Source organism: Ammospiza caudacuta, chromosome 3 (genome assembly GCF_027887145.1).
Source record: "Ammospiza caudacuta isolate bAmmCau1 chromosome 3, bAmmCau1.pri, whole genome shotgun sequence".
Classification (NCBI taxonomy): domain Eukaryota; kingdom Metazoa; phylum Chordata; class Aves; order Passeriformes; family Passerellidae; genus Ammospiza; species Ammospiza caudacuta.
In genome coordinates, this window is record NC_080595.1 from 32543753 (window position 1) to 32559811 (window position 16059).

Genomic DNA, 16059 nt, shown 5'->3' on the forward strand with positions numbered 1-16059 from the left:
AAAGAGGTGTACTTTACACCAAATGCAAAGGACCTCAAAAGCAGACCTTACATGTTTAGTCTGGATATGCAGAAGCAGACTGTTTCACTGCTCATGCCTCAGTGCATTAACTAATCTTTAAAGAACAGGGATTAAGGAGAAGCTTTACTCATGAACAGGTTAGCCCTGGCTGTCTAGCACAGTCTGCAAAAACTCATTCAGATTCCTCAGAGGTATCTAGTGCTGATCACTGTCCAGAGACAGGACACTGGACTAAATGGACCATAGATGTGACAAGGGCCACAGTTCTCAGGTAAATTTCCACTGCAAAATGATACCACTTTCTTGGTTTGTGAGGTTTTCTGGTGTTTGTTCGTTTGTTTTCTATTCCTTTCATGTGCATTATGAGTTGTTCTTTCTGTTGATGTATGGATACTGGTGTGTAGTAAGTTGAACAAGATTCCTCCTCTTTTATAGTCAGTGCTCATCTTTTCCCTGGCTCTGTCTAGGAGCCTCTTCAACCAAGAGAGGCAGAAGAAAATGAGTGTCTCTGTGCCAGGAGGGCTGGAGAGAGGAACCCACTGGTTAATGGGATAAGCTAATCAATCTGCATGAGTTCTTTTATCTGAGTTCAAGTTTTATTTAGGCATTACAATACTGTTCAGTACAAAGGGAGAACTACTACTACTTTCTTGCCAACAGCATTAGAAATAATACCATTTAACATGGGCAACCCCTGTACATGTTCTTCTCTTTGTCATTTAATTTTCTAAAACATAGCAAGGAAAAATGTTTCCAGTATTAAATAGAACGAATGAAGCTGACAGTGCTATTAAAATCATAGAATGGTTCAGGTCAGAAAAGACTTTTGAGATCGTCGAACCCAACTGTTAACACAGCACTGCCAAATCCACCCCTAAACTGTGTCCCTAAGCACCACATATGGTTTTTATCTATCTTTTCCTACATCGATACAGATATATATGACTTCCACTATAACATTTCAAGCATCGGCACCACCTGAGAGCTCAACTGCGGCTTATGCATTTTGCAGTAAAATTTCTCTCCTCTTCTGTCTTCCCTCCTCTTCCTCCGCCCCCAGAGGACTGACAGGCTTTCTACTGACAAATGTTGAGTGTAGCTACTGAGGATTTAGCATGTCAAGCTGTGTCTACACAGCTTAGGTTTCTATTATTATGCAATGGCTTAGAGGGCAGTGCTTTGCCACATAATTACAGCGCCAATCTCTGTTAGGACCCGGAGTTTGGATGCCTCTTTCTATATCAGCTATTTGCCTCCTGCCCGCTTAGGACTCCTCCCTGACACTCATACTTGTTTATTAGCTTCTTTTTGTACCCTTGTTTCATCTGGTTTCTGGTTTTCTTCCCTTTCCTACGGTGCATAATTGTTTATTTCAGAGGTGAGGGGTCTGACTGAGTCGTGCCTGCGCGGATTCCTATGCAGTACAAAGCACTTGCTGCATGTTGCATCGTCAGAAGAGGTAAGAAGAAATTCCTGAAGCTGCCTGCTAGTTCTCTCGGGTTTTTCACTCTCTATCTTTTTTTTTCCTTCTTTTTTTCCTTTTTTTTTTTTTTTTTCCTGTGTGTGCACATTGCTTGTCTTACAAGCCGTGCAGGCTCTGCCATCTAGAGCACTTTGTGAGATCACTCCACTTTGCTGTTTTTCCTTCTCCCATCCCTGCGTGTGACTGTGTGTGTCTGTCTCTCTCTGCCTCTCTTCCCCCCCGCGGTAGGGCTCGGTCCCCCACCCCACACACACACACACACACACACACACACACACACACACAGGAGCTGGGCTTGCTTGTATGAACTTGAAGACTTGCAGTACTGAAATGCATGTGTTACCTTGGGATGCACTAGGATCAGAATGCTCAAAAAGCCTGCAGGCTGCTTAGTCCTCCAAGACTGGGTTTTTTAAGTCACACAGGAAAAGAATAAGTTATTCACTCTTTTTTATTCTCTTTCTTTTTGTGTTTTTTCTCTTTCCTTTTTTTGTGCTTTGGATATTACTGAACAAGGAGTCTCAGGGATTGACATGCTCGGACTTCACTGAATCAGGCTGCGTCTGACAAACAATCTTGTCTACATTTTGGTTTGCTAGAGATCAACTGGGATTTTTCTGATTCTATCTTCTTTTGAAAAAAGGATGCATGGAATAGAAAGAAGGTCTAAGTGCCTGTCTGAGACTATTTTACCAAACCTGGGATAAATGTTACTTCTCAAAGGTAAGTGCAAGGTTTTTTTCCTATGTATGTATAAACTGTGTAGTTATAAACTGTAAATAGATATATACCCAAAACATTTTATAGACAGCTACCTTTGATGGCAAAAAATGTCTCAGTCGTGTATCTTAAAGGATTGGTGAAATATATAACTTTATCTCTCTTTTCATGTTAGCTTAAATAAGATTGTTCATATACAGTAATGGATCTCAGTTTGGTTTCTGCCTCTCATGGTATGAAAAGGCATTTCAAAACCAATATTGTTTTAGAGTCAATAGGATTTTTTAATGATAGTTTTTAAACAGTGATGGAAAATGATGAAAAGGGTAATAATTTTGTTTCTAATAAAGGAGGACTTGAGGAATAGAGTAAAGCTGTGAAAGCAATTTCAGCTTTCTGAGGAATTAGTAAATCTTCCAAAGATAAGGAACAACTTTGCTGGACAGATCAACTCCGCTGTGTATAAAACAGGAGAGTAAAAGTGAGGACCTTGGCAAATGTCATTTGAAGAAACAAATGAAGGCATAGGAGCAGCTAGAGAAGGGAAGGCAGTGAGGGGTGTGGAGGGGCAGTGGGCACCACTTTGGTATCTGCTATCACAGAGGCTGTTGTTCTTGGTGAGGTGTGCCACTTGTGATGGATGTCCAGAACTGGCAAGGTGGGCATGTGGGGGACGGGGTACACAAACAGGTATATGCTCTGTCATGTCTGTCTGACGTCAGCAGACATATATGCTCTCAGCAAGACTAAATGTACTGAGAATTGGGGTGGGGGAAGCATCTGAGTGGCAGCACAGTACAAGACATAGCAAAATGGGAACTGAATCTCTCTCTGATTTGCAAGGATGTATGTACATGTTTGGGACACAAGGCAAGTGCATGACTGAATAAAAGAAAGGAACTAATGGGGTAAAAGAAATTGGCAGTGAAGTCAACAAGTCCCAGTGTGGCAGATTAGCCACTGGAAATGTAAAATGGTCAGTTGTGGTAGTGTATGTAAGAAAGGGTTCTTAATCTGGGTAACTACTACTTACACAAAAGAGACAAAAAATATTGATTTAAAGCAAGAATAATTTTCTCTTTTCAGACTGCCTGATCTAGTATTTTAGGGGCAGTGCCATGAAGACATTAAGAAAAATAAGGTTTATTTTATCTATTCCACCTTTGGGATTACTATGACAGAAAAACTCTTTTGATGAGAAGAGGGAGGGAAAGAGTAAGCATCATATCCTTCTATAAACTCACAGTTAATTAAATCTCTTGATATCTCTTAACTTTATAATACAATGTTCAGCTTGTGTAAGTCCAGCAGATGCAACACAATTGTCATGGGGATTTTCTGTTCCTCCAGAAAGAGGAAACATTGCCATGCAGGGGATCAATTTCTTATTGGACCTTGATGTGTACAGAGACCGTACTGGGGCAAATTTAGGCTTGTGATGAGAAAGAAGAGAGACAAAGAATTACTTCCACTCCTGCTGTGTTTCAGGCTGGTTGCAGTCCCCTTGTTTACAGCTTGCTCTGTGTCAGTGGTGAGTTTGCATTGCCCAGGGATCACCACTTGAGCACAACAGAGCGCTTCTTGCATGCGCTCTGCTCGGAGCTGCCGCGCCACAGCAGCACCAAGAGGAGCTCAGACCTTCCCTGAAACTGCTTCTGATTCTAGGGGAGAGAGGGGATGCAAAAAATAAACAATGCCAGGAGACATGTAGCAAAAATTTCATGCTGAATTTTCTTAACCCATGAAACCCAGCAAAGATCTGCATCACCTCTTGGATCAGAGACAGTGTCTGATCTGCTCTGCCCAGCACAGCTCTGGTTTCTTTAGGGTAACTCTGGACCAGGTGTGCCCAAGTATCTGGCTGTGTAGGGCACTGGCATGCAGGCAAGCTGGCCCCCCTGGTGCGCCATAAAGGGTGAGAAATGCGACCCAGCCTCAGAGCCCCTGTTTGCTGCTGTCCTCTCTGCCCCATGCTGCACTTCACAGCTTCGGTGCTTCTTGTTGAAATTTACAATTGGGCCATTAGTGACCATTTTTCCTAATGGGAAGTACAAATGGCACGTGTAGCCGTGCCCCTTAGCCTGCACTCTGCCTGCTGCTCAGGTGGACCCGAGCTGACAGCCCCCAGCAATCCTGGTCGGAGTGCTTCTGCTCCCCCTCTTTGCTGAGGAATCTGACCACTGACTCAAGTTTGCAATGTAATGGTTAGAGACACATCTGATCCGCCCCCTCCTCCCAGTTCTTTTTTTTTTTTTTTTTTTTTTTGTGCTAGTGGGCAAAAAGCAAAATGGGAGGCTGATTCAAAATTATCAAGGTTTAACTCGTCGTAGGCGGGAATATTCTTCAAGTGACTTAACTCCCTGCTGAAAAACCTGTGGACTGAAAACCCTTAAGGCTGCATTTGCTACCCACCCTCACCGAGGTGAGGGAGGGGATGATGACAGTGCCTGTTCACTCCCAAATCCCGTTTTGCATTGCTAATGCATTTCTGCCTTGACCTGCAAAGATCACCTGAGGGACAAGAGGGATAATTTGTTCCAGCTGTGTACTCAGTCTTTTTTTTTGTTTGTTTTCTGGCCTGAGCACTTAGCCTTACTTTCTTCATGTTTGTCCAATGTGCTGTCATGGGTTTGTTTTTGTGGAGAGGCTAATTATCTTCTAGGTGCTGAACTGAAAAGCAGTAACACTCTTTTTGAAGGAAGACATCTGTGGCTCCTTCAGACCAGTCCAGATGTCTCTGAAATTTGTTGTCCAACACCAAATAGGCCATTGCTTGTATTCTCTTTTCCCTCTTTTGTTTTACCATGTAGAATTTGAATAGTTCTAGCAACCAATTCTAGCAACTAATTCTAGCAACTAAGGATCTCACCAAGGGGCTGGGATTTTCTCTGTCAGTGTCCACAGGCCACATGTGCTTGGATGGGGCTGAACAGCACCCAGTTATGAACTGAAACTTGTGACAAAAGACAGGGTTTCATCTGAGTGCACGAGAATAAAAACAAACCCCAGAAATCACAAATCAGCCTGATGCAGTGCTGCAGTGAAGGGCCAGCTGTTACTCTCTGCCCAACCCAGCGCTCCACCTGGGATGCACAGAGAGAGAGGAAACCCTGTAAGTGATAATTCTGATTCTAGGAACTCAAACTACCTCCTGCTATGGCTAAATGATAAACCTTGGCATGAAATTAACATACATAAACCTGTCATTAGAAGGCTCACAGTGATGTGACATGGAAAAACGGGAAAAGATTGTGTCATTTAGAAGCATTTCTGCATCCCTTGGATCAGCAATTGTCACTGTACTTCAGAATATTGATATGAAATTTTTTCTGATTTTTCTCTCTTCCTGTCATTTTCTTTGTCTTACCCACAATATGGGTCTCTGATAATATCCTCATCTTTATGGAAAAACATTGGTGACAAATCCAGGATGCCAACTTCAGCATATAAAATGAGCAGCAGCAGTAGAAGTCAGAAAACATCTTTTCAGTTTAAAAAAATGCTGATTTGAAAACATAGGAGGAGGAAAAATATGTCCTGTCAGGGTCTGCCCCCATGCAGAATCACTATTGACCTACATAGAAGGCAGAGCTGAGTGGGAGTTTTTAGTATAAAGGTTTTTTGTTTTTGCAGGAAAAGGTATTTTTAACAGACAGAAACATGATTGGGAAATGGTCAGTCTTAGGAATTTCCTGATTAAAAAACTGTAGGAACAACATTTCTTGAACACTTTACCTTACATTCTTTCTGGAAGATAATTTTTTATGACTTCTTTCCAGTTCATGCATTTTGCATGAAAACTGAAAATAATTCATACAAAACTTTATCATAAAACCCCATTTTTCTAAAGGACAAGCAAATCTGTGAGCTGAACTGGAATTAAGTATTTCTGGCTCATTAGAAGGCTTGCATACCTTCAGATTGGGACAAGGATACTGTAGACATTGTCATTTTGACTCAAGGAACCAAAAGACTTTTGCCTGCCAAGCCTTACCTGGAAATCAATTTATTTCACCAAATTGGATTGTTTTAGGGGTGTCTTGTCAACAAATGCTGTGAGATATCAAGGCCTCTGAGATCTTGCTCTTGAAGTAATTTCTCCAGCTATGGAAAACTTATGCACTGAGAGGATATGGCAGCTAAATAACAGGTAGGAGGGGATAGCTGCAGCAATAGTATAAGCAGTACAATGGAGCATTTAGGAGGCTTCTGCTAATCACACCTCAAGAAGGAACAGGTCTCTAATCCTCTGAAAGATCTGCTGCCATTGTGGGGTTATGGAAAGAGGTGAGATAAGGAGAGGGTCCTGGAATAGCTGTAAATCCAGGGTCCTGGACAATGGTTGGTCAGAAGGTGAGAGGTAGGGCTGGTGCATCCCAGTGCACAGCAAGACAGATTCTGAGCAGAACAGAAGCTGGATTAAGGATAAAATCAACAGAAAGTACACGATGGCTGAAAGCATCTTGTCTATTTTAATAGAGCTAATGTTGCACTGAAAATCCCTGGAAAACACGTTTGTGTGGCACTGGTGCAGAAAATCACCAGAGTGACTCTTTTCCTGAATCCAGAAGAGGTAAGTGAGAGTGGTGCATAGATCTTTATGTGCAGGACTGAGACTCATGGCTGCAGTTGTCCAGTTAGGACAGGAGAGTTTGAACTGCCTTGGCTGGGAGAAGGAAAGACTATGAAAAACCTAAATCTAATCAAGTCATATGGATTGTGGTGACCAGGCATGATTGAGGTTGGAGGAAATACATGCATTGTATGGACAAGTAAGGAATTTTTCCTCCTCTGCCTTTAGAGGAGCAAAGGCGCTCAAAATGGCACCAGTCACCAAGAGCTCTTAGCCATTCCTTTGTGGTGTCTAAGCTCCTCAGGAAAGCTTCAGTCTACATGTTGGTCAGAATGAGTAATCCTCCTTTTGTTACAGCCCAAAGATAAAAACTAAGAATGGGAAAGGAAAAGAGGATGTCTTAAACCTGCCACATCCTCTGCTGCAGTGGCAGGATGGATAGGCTGCGATTATCAGCAAGAGAGAGGCACCTGTATTGGTGCTACAAAGGAAGAACTGTCTGTACCAGGATTTAAATTAGATCCCTCAGGCAACAGCCTTTAAAAAAATCTATCTGCCCTTTCAGTACATAATGAAAACAATGAGAAGTCAAATGGCAAAAGGAAAAGTCGAATGAAAAAAGTGCCTGTCATGGTTTGTTCAGCATTCCCTGTCTGGTTTAAAAGTAGCCAACAACAAATGTCTGTCTCCTTAGAGATAAATATCAAAACCTTCTCAATCATTTCAGGAGATATTTCATCTCCTTCCCTTTGTGAATATTCCTGTGAATAGCTAAACACATGGGATACTCAGAAAGCTCTGCATGGTTTGGATGTGAAACAAGAATGCTAAACTAAGAAGGAAAAAGGCCAAACTGTATTGATAGAAAATAAATGATCTGGACTGAGACCATTTTGTTGATTTCCTAAATTGAGGAGTAGTTGGCATTTCGTATGACTTATCTTTAGTGTAAGTGAATGTTATCACTGCCGCTGGCACATATTTACTGTATATTGTTTTTTAAATAAGGGTACAACATTGATTACTTGCTCTCCAAACTATTGACTGCACTTTCTCCCTGTTGTCAGGTCAGATAACTTATTTCCTCTGGAAATGTTCAGTAGAAAAATGGGAAAATGTGTTTGTTCCCAGAAACTGTCATGAAGAAGAGGATCAAAGGGTTTTGTGTTTTTCTGGTTTTGTGGGTTTTTTTTGAAAGCTGCCTATAATCAAAATACCTTGTAATTATCTCTGAAAATTGATAAATTCCTCTGTGAGATATATGAGCATTCACTAATCCCATTTCACATGACCAAGTAGCCCACTGAGCCATGAATTCTTCAGTTGGCACCCACTTTGGAAGGATAGGGTGTTCTTTCCTTAATAGTGCAACTACATCTTCTGTTCATGGCTCCACAAATGCATTTTGGCAGTGATACCTTCTTGAGATGAGGGGGAAGGTTGCTCATGGACTTCACAGTTCTGCTATGCGGCCAGGAGTCTCACAGAGAATGAGCTTTCCTCTGTCCCTGGTCTCCCATCACCCTACCCTGACTGGACTCAACAGGCTGGTGGGAGAAGTTTCAGGGGCATTAATTAATAATGTTTTCTTTCGGATCCAGGGGTGGGTGGCAGCAGTTTCATGTGAACTGGAGAGAATTGGTCATACTGACAGAGAGTTGGAGCAGAGAAGCTGAAGTGCAGCCTGATGCATATTCATGAGAGCAAATACCCTGAGAGCAGAGAGAGTAACACTGGGAGAAAAATTGGAGAAATTTGGGTAGGATGAGGGGGAAGACAGAAAGCAAAAACAGCTGTGATAAAGCTAAGAAGATGTTTCTGTCTCTTTAGTTATTTGAATGTCACTTTTTTCCACTGAGCCAGAATACCAGGCTAGGCTAAAAACAGACTAATGATGTGTGTCACTAGTCACACTGTTCATAGCTGATACCTCTCTCAGCCACTCAAGGCTGTTTTATTTTTCACATCTAACCTGTTTTAGAATTTTGGTGAACATGAGAAAAAGCCCATTGTGCATTTGTTCCTGATGTCTCAGTCTTTCACCTCCCTGGATCAGTCAGTTGAGTGAAGAAGCTATTTTTTTTTTTTTTCCCTCAGGACTGAACACAAAGAGTTTCTTATCATCAGCTAATACTTATAACCACTCAATTCCTAGTAGAACCTAACAACAAGCTTTCAAGTTAATGTGAGAGACCCTCTAAAATACACTAGTCCCTCTTCTTATGATATCTTTCCCAGAGAGTGCGCAACAGATGGGCTGAGATCTTTCCCTTCTGTGCTGGATGTCTGATGGCTGCATTTCATGATCACCTTAGGGTTTTTATTTACCTCTTTTACAACTTTTTCATTTGTCTAATGCTATGAGCAGCAAAACAAAGGTCTGTGATGACCTTGTGGGTCTATGTCTCACAAAACCTCGCTACATTTTGGATTGTGTCAAGAAAACGAACAAATCCATCCTCTTGTAAGAAGGCTGAGATAGGATACAGTGAATTTCTGTGTACTGGTGACTTTTATCCTATGTCAGTGTCCTACCACAGAATGGAAAAATCAAAGTTATGCCACATTCTATCTCAACTATAGGATTTACATTTAAAAATAAATAATGCCCTTGGGCCAAGTAACAGCTGCTGCAGTTCTTTCCAGCACAGCTCATTGACCTTGTCCTCTCATTTGACATATCCTGCTACTCCCATGGTGCTGTAGTTAGCATTAAATCACAGAGAGATCACTACATGTAGTGACCTCACTGAAACTGAGACCTAGTTGGGGTAGGCTTTGCATACAGATATACCAGGCCTTACACCACCATCTCACCACACAGTGGAGAAAGACCTGAGAACAAAGTCTTTATTAGGCTGTGTTCTCTGTTTCTGTTTTTCAAATAGATTTCTTGCTTATTATATGTTAGTCTAATCATGCTTGCTTTAAGGAATTACTTTCAACTTTTTTCTTTTTTCTTTTTTTTTAATAGCAGGTGTTGTTTTATCATGAAATGGTGATGAGCTTAATACATTTGTTAAAACTACAGTATTCCACAAAAATCCTGTTATAGAAACCAAATATCTTTTAGGAACTCCTAAATAAAAAGCCTCCCAAGTTTAGTACATGATGTAATTTTCTCACTATCATTCCTCACATTTCTCACAATCACTCCTCTCTTTTCTTTGTACTGACAAGTACATGAAGAGCAAAAATTAGCTCTGCATCCAGCTGTTCTTCCTAAATATGTCTTGTCTTGCTAGTTCAGGTAAAAGGCAAATTGCACTTTGAGACTTTATTTCTGCAGCAAATCAGGTCTATTTTCAGAGGAATGCTTCTTCAGTCACAGTATTTCAAGATGGGAAGCCAGGTTGTGTTCCTGCCACAATCTGATTATACCATGTTTGCAGAGACTTTAGTCATAGGGTGGCAGAAACATTTAAGAACTAAAGAACACAGTTTTAGACCTTTGCTTCCATTTCTTCCACTCCTGATTAAATTTTCAAAGCCTTTCTAACATTTAACAAAGCATTATCTAAGAGCTGTTTGAAAAGAATATGGGATCTTAGATTGACATTCTCGGAAAAATTTCTACTTTGTTTCAAAACAGTCTCTCCTGCAGCTATAAATTTATTTTGTAACCTATTTTATGCTCCTTCTATTGTTGCATCCTTCTGTTAAAAACATATTGGTTTTGTTTCTGTAGTCTTACCAGGAACAAGAAAAAACCATTTACCTTGCCAACACACAGTTCTTTTTGTTTGATTGTGTCACAGAATAACAGATATTGCTGAATGCTTATAGGGCACCAAGTAGTAAAATCATATTTACCTCAAACAAGAAAAGGATATTTGAGCTTACTAGCAGGCCTTTGTAAATTGATACTCCAGAGAAACTTGATTCCTTGAAATTCTGTTGATAAATGCCAAGCTTTGGTGACATTAACTGATACTGGGCACTGGGATTTCCATTAATTTTTCTGAGATTATTTGACTAGTGTGATATTCAAATGTCCAGGTGCTTTAGTCATTCAGAGAGGCAGCAGCACCCTGGGATGAGATAAAAAATGAAGTAAGAATTCAATCATAACAAAGAGTTTTTTTGAAATTGATACTTCTAATCACTATTAAAAATTAATAAAAATAAAATGTAGACTGTATCACAGTTAGTGCATTTTAAAATTGATATCCAGTAAATCCTGGCATCTCACAGGGGAAAGGAATGGCAGTACCAGCCCCTTTGACGTACGTATCTGTATTAAAATATTTTCATTTATTTGCAGGAAAAAACTGAGGAAGAAAGCAAAACCAAATAAGACTTTGGTTAAAGCCTTAAAGACAAAGTAGGCTTGCAAGAAACAGTCTATGCAGGACTTACTAAGGTTTGCAAAAGCCCACAGTTGGCTGCAAAGAAAAAGGGAAAGAAACTTTCAATTTGCTAATTTTGGAAAGGTACATTCCCAAAATTCCCTTTTGTATATTATCTATTAGGTCACTTCTAAAATGGAAATGGTAATTTGAAATTAAATGCTTGGGTAATTATGTTTCTACTTCAGATTCAATAAATGTTTTCAGAAAGGTGAAATGAGTTCAACTGAAACAAAGGATCTTTTTCCTGTTTAAATAAGAAAATGGCGAGTCAGCTCAAAAAATGTATTTTTCATTAATTTTGACCCTTTTGATTACCTTTTTGAAATTATTGAACATATATGTATAATATGTGCTTGTGTACATATGGTTGGATACATTCTTGGCCGTAGGTATAAACTTTGGTTTTCACTTCTGCCTTTGTAACAGGAGATAATGGTAACAAATGTCAGAGACTTAGGCCTGGCAGAACTGATGTTTACAAAGTGCTTATAGAGCAGCAAAGACAAAGGATCCACTCGGGAGCGTACCTGTGTCAACAAAAGGAGACACACAACATAATAAGAGCTGGTGAAGAATTTTCAGTCAGTCTGGGATGTGGACAAGCTCGAGAAGTGGGCCCAAGGGAGTCTCCTGAGGTTTAACAGGACCAGGTGCTGGTGTTGCACCTGGATGGAGCAGCCCTGGTATCAACACAGGCTGGGGGATGATCAAGAGCAGCCCTGGGGACAAGAACTTGGGGTTGCTGCTGGCTGAGAGGCTGGACATGAGCTGGAAATGTGCACTACCAGCCCAGAAAGCCAAACCTGTCCTGGGCAGCATCCTGTCCCTCTGCTCCCCTCTGCTCCCCTCTGCTGAGAACTCACTGACAGTGCTGCATCCGCTCTGGGGTTCCCAGCACAGCGAGGACGTGGACATGTTGGAGAGCATCCACTGGAAGGCCATCAAGTTGTTTAGAGGGTGGAGTGCCTCTCCTACGGAGAAAGGTTGAGAGAAGTGGGATTGTTCAGCCTGGAAAAGAGAGAGTTTCAGGATGACAAGTCTGTGGTCTTCCAGTGCCTGAAGGGAGCCTACAAGAAAGATAGAGAAGAACTTTTTACAAGGCCAGGCAGTGGCAGGATAAAGGGGAATTGCTTCAAACTGAGTGAGGTTTAGCTTAGATATTAGGAAAAAATTCTTCCCTGTGAGCGTGGTGAAGCACTGAACAGGTTGTCCAGAGAAGTAGTGGATGCCCCATCCCTGGAAGTGTTCAATTGGGCTTTGAACAATCTGGCCTAGTGGAACTGTCTCTGTCCATGGCAGGGGGCTTGGAGCTAGCTGATCTCTAAGGTCCCTTCCAACCTAAACCATTCTATGATTTTTTCATAATGGAATAGGTTTTTGTCCAAATTAGCTTCCTGAGTACATTGTGGGAAGGGAGGATGGGTATTATTCAACAATATCTTCATACGTTCTGTCTTTTAAAATATTTTTGGCTGGAATGTTTATGAGTTTTGTTTCTAAATGAAATTGAACTTTATATCATGTTTAAAGCTTTAATGTGGCATTTTGTGCTATTTTTACAGAAAATAACTTCTTGTATTTTTGGGAAAGAAGATATTCTTCAAATTTTAATGAGACAGTCTAATCTAAATAAGTCAAAATTTTCTCTCAATTTCTGATAAAATTATGCTTTCTTACCATAATTCTCCTAAACAGCAATTCTAAACAATTTCTAAACAATAATTCTTAACATTGACTGATAACCATACAGCAATAACACCACTTCTTTTTGTAGAATTTTTTTCTTTTTTCCTGTTTCATTTTTTTTTTTTTTTTTTGTTTTCTTGTCCTGGTAGGTCTGTTCTTTGTAGATGACTATGCACAAATGGAACAGATAGTTCAAAGGCTTCTCCAAATATAACAGCCTGTAAAAATGCTGCTTTTACTTTAAGGTTCATAGGACAGGAAAATATGAAGGTAAAATGGCAAGGAGCATGTGGTATTTGAGTGGGAGGCTTGTACCAAGACAAAGCAGACCATCACAATCCTGAATTAGCCTCTGAAATATAATCTGTGCAGAAGCAATGGGGGCTGAGAGGGAACACAAGTGATCACCAATGAATTAAGGAGTTCACTCTCAGTGCTCTGTGATATCTGAAAAGTGAAAGAAGCAGCTGAGAAATGTAAGAAAGTTTCCTGTGGCAGAGGAGCCACCTGCAGCAGCTCAATACCCTTCGTACTAGAAATGATGTTGGGTGGTCCATGGTTAATATTCTCTTAGGTGTAAAAGTGAACCTGCAACTACTCCATTTTAAAATGTGTTAGGGGCTATCATTAACACATGATTCACCATTCAAAGCCAGGGCAAAGGGGAATGAGGGGATCCTGACAGTTTATATCAAAATATTCCTAGAGTGCAGAGCTTTTGGAGGCTCTATGGTGGCATCCTGACACTGCAGTGAGCACTCCCTTTGCTGTTAGCACATTTTCCACTCAGAACTCTGAGCAAATGAACTGATCCGTGATGTTTTCCATGTAAATTGGGGTAGAGTTGCTATTCCTTAACAGAAATTGGCACGTGGGTTTTGGTTTGAACTGCTCTGTGCTCACCTGCAGTGCCTACAGCCGAGTGGTTGGTTGGTCAGCCATCACACTGGCTTTTGTCATCCTGCTGGGGCTGAGGCCGTGGTGAGGCAGTGCTGAGCCAGAGGAATCGAAAACAGATAAAATCCCAGAGCTGTGCTGCAGCAGCAACAGAGTGAGCTGTGCCTACACGAGTGAGCCCACTGGAGAGCTTCATTTAGGCTTTTCATTCCAGCAAGACTGTTACGAAAACAGTACTCAAATAGCAAGCCTCAGCTAAACTAGGAGCCACAGAACTCTTTTTTACAATTTTTACATGCTCTAATAGAGTTGAAGAAAGTAGTCATCATATGCATTATCTTCCTGCTTATATTTTCTATGTTTATTTAATAGTCATTTGGGAGGAATATGGATATAACACCAACTGGAATTAAAAAAACAAAACAAAACAAAACAAAACCAAAACAAATAAACAAAAAAAAAATCAACCAAAAAAACCCCCAAGCAGAAATAGCTATACTAAGCTTTTCATCTTGCTTGGGATTCTAGAAATCATCCAAGTATACATCCAGGCAAACCCACTCTTCCTCATGTATATTTTACTTATTATCATGAATTGGCATACTGAATTACTGATGAAATTCACACTAGAAGAAATTCAAATGATATAATTATTTTACTCCAGTGATGGACTGAAACATTTTATTCATATTACATACACAATTTTTCTGCTTTCATTATGCTACAGCTAAGATTTATTTGGCCTTTTAATTTTTAGGGCTTCTTATTTCAACTGAAGTTCTGAAGGATGTAATTTATGTCAGCTCATCGTTGACTTATTCCTTTAGTTTTCATATGAAGACACCAAGAACTTCTCACCTCTCTCTCCTCATTTTGCATGTAAACATAACCTCAGCCTGGTAGTGAAAATGGTCAGTCTAGCAAAATCAGAAAGGTCAGGGGACCTAAGATCATTGATCTAGTTATTCACAGAGGAAATATGCAAACTGCTTATAAATGGTTCATGTGAAAAAAAAAAAAAAAGTAGAATTTATACTTTAGAAGATTTATAGTTACTTAAGTAAACTCAGGAAAAAACCCCACCTAAGTCCCTTGACCAAAGCTTTTCTTACCACTTCTACAAGACAGCCTTTAAATCCACACTGAGAAATAAACCAAAAAAACATTCCATCAAACCAAATCAAGTTCTGCACTGCAGCTGTAGATCACCCATTTCACATTTGGTGCAGTTTGTCTGGACTGCAACTAGTCCCTCCTAGCACAGACTACAATCCTGTCACAGCTGTCCAAACCTCAGTTACCCAGAACAGGATAGTGGTCCTCTGTGCCTGTTAGCTGCGCTGGTAATTCCCATAATTACTTGGACATGCTTCATCTCCCATGACATTCAGTGGAATGAAGATGCACTGCCTGGTAAAAACTTCATTTTAATGTCTCACTCTAATTCCCCCCATAATACATTCAGCAGCAGCATGTTTACTTGTTCTTCCTGATGTGAAAGCTTCTAATATATGACTACAGCAGACATAAAAACAACAATAAATATTCAAAAATCACCAGTGTGATTAACACACATAATCCATAAGAGCAGTAAGAAGAGCAGTAGTTATTAAATATAGATGGTTTACTCATGTGTCATCAATAAACATGTGATTTGTGATTTCCTGAGACTTTTTAGGTGATGATTCATTCATGATTTTATTTATTTTACTGTATAATGAAGCAGAATAGCAGAAGGAAGAGATTTTAGCTGATGCCACAAACATCTCCTTATTTGGTGAGATGTCTTCCTGTACTTTCTAGCTCGAGAAATTAAAGTTTAGGGGTCTAGAGCCTGCAAGGCAACTGAGCATCCCTGGAAAGTGCTGTGTGAGCTTTTCTGCTTGGTACAAAGTGGAACTGCTCTGTAGGTGCTGCAGATGGTTATCCAGTGACAGTAAATCCAATGGCCTTTTACAATGGTGATAAACAGATTCTAACAGAGACCCACCAGCACAATTCTGTGTCTACAACAGCCCTTTTGGATGCAGCTTCACCTGGTAAGAGACTTCAGTGCTCTCATCAATGATATTGTACAATACTGGTCCTAGAAGATGAACTGAAAAATTGCAGAGAAGGAGAGCATGGATGGATGGATGGATGGATGGATGGATGGATGGATGGATAAGCTTTTAAACAAAGAATGATTGAATTCTGTGGCTTGGAAGGAATTTACTCTAGTTTGATATGATAAAGATATCTAAGACCATGGAAAATATTTTTATTCCATGTCTCTTCTTATGAAAGTCTTACAGGACAACAGATAAAATTGGCGAGTGACAGGTCCA

General features: G+C 40.3%; 1 protein-coding gene across 1 annotated transcript in view; it reads left to right on the forward strand.

Annotated features, from left to right (window-relative positions):
- The first annotated feature begins 2168 nt into the window (after positions 1 to 2168).
- Positions 2169 to 16059, forward strand: part of LRFN2 (leucine rich repeat and fibronectin type III domain containing 2) — a 152160-nt gene continuing 138269 nt past the window's right edge. Inside the window, exon 1 of the mRNA XM_058802554.1 lies at positions 2169 to 2227. The gene's annotated coding sequence lies outside the window, so the exon portion shown is untranslated. The remainder of the gene's footprint in view (positions 2228 to 16059) is intronic.